Source organism: Manduca sexta, chromosome 6, assembly GCF_014839805.1.
Source record: "Manduca sexta isolate Smith_Timp_Sample1 chromosome 6, JHU_Msex_v1.0, whole genome shotgun sequence".
In the NCBI taxonomy this organism is placed as follows: domain Eukaryota; kingdom Metazoa; phylum Arthropoda; class Insecta; order Lepidoptera; family Sphingidae; genus Manduca; species Manduca sexta.
The window spans coordinates 7,970,887-7,976,886 of NC_051120.1; positions in this window are offsets into that span (position 1 = coordinate 7,970,887).

Below are 6,000 nucleotides of genomic sequence, written 5' to 3' on the forward strand. Positions count from 1 at the left end.
GTTTTATCTCTACAACTCTGACTCGTTTAAACTATTTCATATCCTGAATACAGACTTTAATCTGGATGAAGCCGCGGCCTAAACTTTACATTGATGTTTGATGATGTTAAATACATATCAATATCCTGAATACAGGCTTTAATTTAAATGAAGCCGCGGCCTAAACTTTGCATGGAAGTTTGATGATAACACAAACATCCATACATCTTAAGAAACATTCCCATTTATAATATTTAGTAAGAAATAAGGTACATCTAAAACGGCTTACGTTTGACGAATGATTTCCATTCAAATTAATCCTTGCGGTATTCGGTGCGACAATGACGAATGTGTGACGATGTCGCCTCACTATAATCTTGAGATGCGGGGTGGGACCAAACACCGCATTATCTCGAAGGTCGGGAGGCCTTAGAACTTGCTGTTAGACTGCCTTTATTTATTATATGTCGACGGTTAAAAGCATTATTGACTTGTGACATTTTATTTGTGACACCAAGTTTCATACGTATTTCAATTCAAAACATTTTTTATTTTTTTTAAACTAGTTAAAATTTTTCGAAAAAAAATGTCGCCTAATTCAATTAGCTTTTTAACCGTCGAAATTATTATGATAACGTGCCTTAAATCTCGGGCACGCTATTATAACCCGAGAAAAAGTAAACTAACAGACATGATCGGTTGTTATTGCTGGGTTTGGAACGGACTGCTGAGACGAATGTTTACAGGTTTAAAACACACACACATCTCTAACTTTACTAAAATGATGTGTTTCATTGTGAATTGTCGCTTGATATAACGAGAAAGGAAAACATCGTGATGAAACATGCATAACTGAGAAGTACTCTTTAATAATTTTGTGTGTGTGTGTGTGTAGTCTACCAATCCGCACTAGGTCAGCGTAGTGGATTAAGGTCTAATCCGTCTCAGTAATAGAGTGTTGTGCCCAGCAGTGGCACAGTATGGGATATTATAATTGATTTTCATTATAAATAATTGATAAAAATAATAATGCGGACATTTATTCGCAAATTACTTCATTAAAAGTTGCAACTTTCTTATAATATTATATGTTTTAAAAATTTAAGTCTAATAATCCTTTAAATTTTTTCTTTAATAGTTCACATAATATTACAAAAAAATTCAAGTATTTTTTATAAGAGTCCATGTACATAATGAACCTACTGATTTAATTTTTAAATTCTTTTTTCAAACGCACTTAAAAATAATGTTTTGTACATTTATATTATAAATTATACAAATAATATTTCATACGCTCATTTCGTAGCCCACGCCACAAGAAGCGCAAAATGGAATCATCTTGAAAATGTGGATTGTTTGAAATCCGTGGAGTTTTTAAAAGGCTTAACATTACTATCTTACGGTTCATAGAAACACTGTCTTATTGAAAAATATTAGCTCATTTAGAACACTAAACTTTACAAGATGGTATATAAAAAGCTAACTTTTTTTTATACGGACTCACAGTGATCCCACTGTACCTGATAGTAAGTAGAGAGAAGTCCAATAGAATATCAACTAACGCAAGATGATTACCCCTCGGCAGTCGATACAATTATGCCAGCCTGTTGGAACCTAATATACACAGGCTGATGCCGGAACGCAACACACTTACGTGGGCCACTATGGCGGGTTTTAACACCTTGTGTACGGTAATCGCTATTCAGATATAAAATATATCCTACCACCAGCAAAACCTTAACTTTACTTAACAAGTTATAAAAACTTACATTTATTTTAATAACTGAGAAGATAGGTCGACTCAAAAGATAAACTAATTGAAATTGTTTCTCAAATAAATTCTTAGTTATATTTAATTTTTGATCAATTGATTTTATTGTTTGAAACAACTATATTTTATGTGGCTCAACCTTATATTATTGGCGGTTTGTTGGATTTTTAGCGTGTCTTATTAGAACTATAAACACGTTAACTAAAATATGATCATAGACTCAAAATTAGATGTAAAAATACTTTTTGTAGCGTAGATGAATCCAGTAAAGGTTTTAGGAAGTGACGAATCAAAGCTTACAAATTAGGCATTTAGCTTGCTTTAGAATTTTGATCTAAAACCTAATTAAATAACACAATTATTCATGATAGACCAACATCTCACAAGGAAAAAGATTTACTAAAGTACAACCTCAAAACATAAACGAACATTACATCAACGAATTTATAGAATAGTAAGTTCAAAATTGTTTAGTATAAAAATCATAAGCCAACATCAAAAACGTCGGGGATCGAAGAGTAAATGTTCGAATGAATTTATTTCACTTCATTAAACGATAATGGATTTACGCAATTTTTATATAAAAATAGTTTTTACAGCCCTTAAAATGTTTTTGTTCTGACTGCTCTGTGATTTAAATAAATTGTTTTTTAACTGCGCGTTGTTCTTTTTTCTATCTTAAATTAACTGTATTCCCACTGAACACAACTGTGATTTTACTTTAATCTAATACTTATAGCTTTGTCGGTCGGGTTCAGTCAACCATTAAAAAATTTAATGAGTTTTTCGATTCGAAATAGACACGTATGATTTTTCAGTGGATATTATTTGTACAAGCGGCGATAGCATAGTTGGGTGTGGAACGAATCTCCGCAGGTTCAAATCCCAAGGGCACACACCTCTGACTTTTCTACAACCATGTGTGTATTCTTTGTGAATTTATCGTTCGCTTTCAAAGTGAAGGAAAACATCGTGAGGAAACCTGCACATCTGAGAAGTTCTCTATAGGAATTTCGAAGGTGTGTGAAGTCTACCAATCCGCACTAGGCCAGCGTGGTGGACTAAGGCCTAATCCCTCTCAGTAGTAGAGGAGGCCCGTGTTCAGCAGTGGGCAAGTGTATAATACAGGGCTGATATTATTATTATTATTTATTATTTGTATCCCATACGACGATAGGCTCGCTCCCTAATATATTTAATGAAAAAGGAGCGGTCAGGTGTGAACATTATAGTTCCACTGCTGCCTACAAACTTGCTTACTACCTACATATACGGCGTCGTTTTGTTGGCGGTAGAATATACTTTATATCCGCCCGGATAGCCACCATCGTTTACATGGTGTTGATACTCATCATAGTTGCCCATTTAAATATGTCGCGTTCTGGGATCAGCCTGTGAATATCCGGTGCAAACAGGCCGGCATAATTGTGTCGACTGCCGAGGGGTAATCATGTCTCATCAGTCGATTCTATTGGATCCCACTCTACTTACCGCGAGGTACAATGGAGTCAAATTGTCGTGCCTCCATAAAAAAAAAACATTTCTACGGAGAGAGTGACTAATTATGAAGTTCTTTTTTCAAGAAGACAAGTATGTGGTTTCATTATCGACGTAACGTCGAACTTTTTAACTAAAAAAATATCAAATAATTGGCGTAAATAAAAAATAACTAAATTGTTAGAATAGCCAAATCGATATTATTACGAGGAGCGTTTGTTACTAATTTCAAATTTCACCTTGTTTCACCGAGGCCTTAGGTCGCTAATAGTAGGCATTAAACTAAAATCAGACATTAAAATGGCTTTAATAATTTAGATTCAAAAGCCCGTATTCAGAAATTCAGGTGAAAATAATATCAGGCTTGTATTATACACTGTCCCAGTTCTGGGCACGGGCCTCTTCTGCTACTAAGAATGATTAGGCTTTGATCCACCACGCTGACCTAGTATGGATTGATAGACTTCACATACCTAGGAAATTATTATGAAGAACTTCTCAAGTTTGCAAGTTTACTCTCGATGTTTTCCTTCACAGTTAAAGGAAGCGATAATTCACAAAGAATACACACACAATTTTAGAAAAGTCAGATTTTTTTATATATATACCATAAAATTATTGTCGGAAGCACACAATTGCATTTACACCTCGTGCTTAAATTCCTCCCTTTAACTTGGGTGTATCTATATTCTAAAATCAAAACTCAAAAACACCTTTTTAGGGTATCAATAAATCGAACACAATTCGAGCATTGCCAAACAAAGCATGTTTGACAAAAAATTCCCATACACATCAAACTCATATCAATACACAAAGGCAGATGGAAACCGAAATACCTTTCCATTATTAATTTTAACTCACAGACGAACTGACTACTAAATATTCCTTTGGGAATACCTTAAGTATCCTCGGGTCTTGTTTAGTTAAGTATTTACGATTAGGACTTAGCCAAAGTTGAATAAATAAATATTTTTCGCCCGGCTTCTTTGAGATAGCCAGTAAAAATACCCGAGTGTAGATAAAAAGGGATTTTCATGGTAATAGATTTCTTAAAAATACGATTCGTTGCCGGAACGTTACAGCTTTGTCATCGCGGTTCAGATTTTTTCTTGGATGTATTTTGAATTACTTTTATAATAAATAAATAATAAAATGCTTTATTCATCCCGTAGGCGAACATAGTTGCATTTATGATAAATCAAGGTACATGAGAATATTTAATGATTACTTAATTAAATTAACTTACATTTTTAGGTTACGTTTGTGTGGTACGTAAGTTTCTTACTTATTTAGTAATGCTCTATTGCTTTTTGGTCAGTAAAATACGAAGTCGTAATAGATATGTACGTGTATAACATCCTACTGTTTATAAATAAATTTTGTTAGCAATTTATACAAGTAATTAAACTATAACTAAAATACTGGTGGTAGGTTGCTCTTGTATGCGAGGGGCCGTTTGAGTAGGTACTACTGATATGTCTATTTCTACCGCCAAGCGTGCACTGTTATGTTCAGATTTTGAAGGACATTGAAGCCAGCATAATACCTGAGCAGTACGAGAGTTCTCATGTCTAAAGCTGACGAGCTCAATGGAGTTTCACGCAGTACTTTGTAATCAACCGACCTCAGAGTCTATTAAAATTGCTAGCTAAGCTAGATGAATACTTGACCAAATACGAAAACAACATACAAAGTTTTTATTAGTCACCGACTCCAACATTGATGACCAGCACTTGTTATGTTAAATAATTGTTTTTATTTTGAGTGGTTTTTGAAGGCCATTTAATTTTCGTTAAAATGTTTTTCATAGTTCTGTATGCTGTTGCTACTGTTAATGGTCATATCGCATACCATGAAACAAGCGGTTTGCTCGTGACGTCATGACTTCAATACAAAAATGATGTGCTGTGTAAAATAGGAACACAGTGCATGGGTATTGGAAATCATCTGTAATGTCCAGTTGAAGAGTTTGTTTAAATCTTAGAAACTACTAAGCCGAGTTTGATTTTATTTACTATTGGGAAACTAGATTAGTGTTAAATACTATAAGCTACAAATATTTAAGTATCCCGGAAAAACTTTTTCCCGCAGGCAAACGCTAGTCAGTATAGGTATAAAATTATTTATAAAAACGAAAGTACCCTATACTGAAATCCAACTCTTATTTCCCAAGCAGCAAGAAACTCTAAAGATTTCAAAACTACAACACAACCTAAAATAAATAAGTAATTGCATACATCAATATTCATCGGCGCGGACAAATCCTCAAGTCTAATTTCAGAGATCATACCGCGAATCATGACTACGCATAACGCTACAATCTACAAGAAAACAATTTAAACTGGCCTTATGAAGCTCGAAATTCCCGTTTTCAAGACATAAAATCGTTTGTCTAGTGACTGTGCAATTTGCAGCAGGCAGGGACAAATCACTGAACTGATGCGGACAATAACGCCCCCTATTGGCTGCCACGTGATTGATACGGCCGCATGTATCTTTGCTAAACTTTTATTGTCTTTCTTATGGCGTTGTTTAAGGATTGATTTTGCTGTGCAGTTTGTGCATTGGCAAGTCGTAAAGGTTACTTGATGATAAATACCAGTTCGTTGGAATTTCAATAAGTATAATAATACACTGCGCCTGTGACTGAGGCAAGCATCTCTCAAATAACATATCACGAGGTATCCTACTAATATTATAAATGCGAAAGTTAGTGAGGACGGATGGATGTATGTATGTTTGTTCCTCTTTTA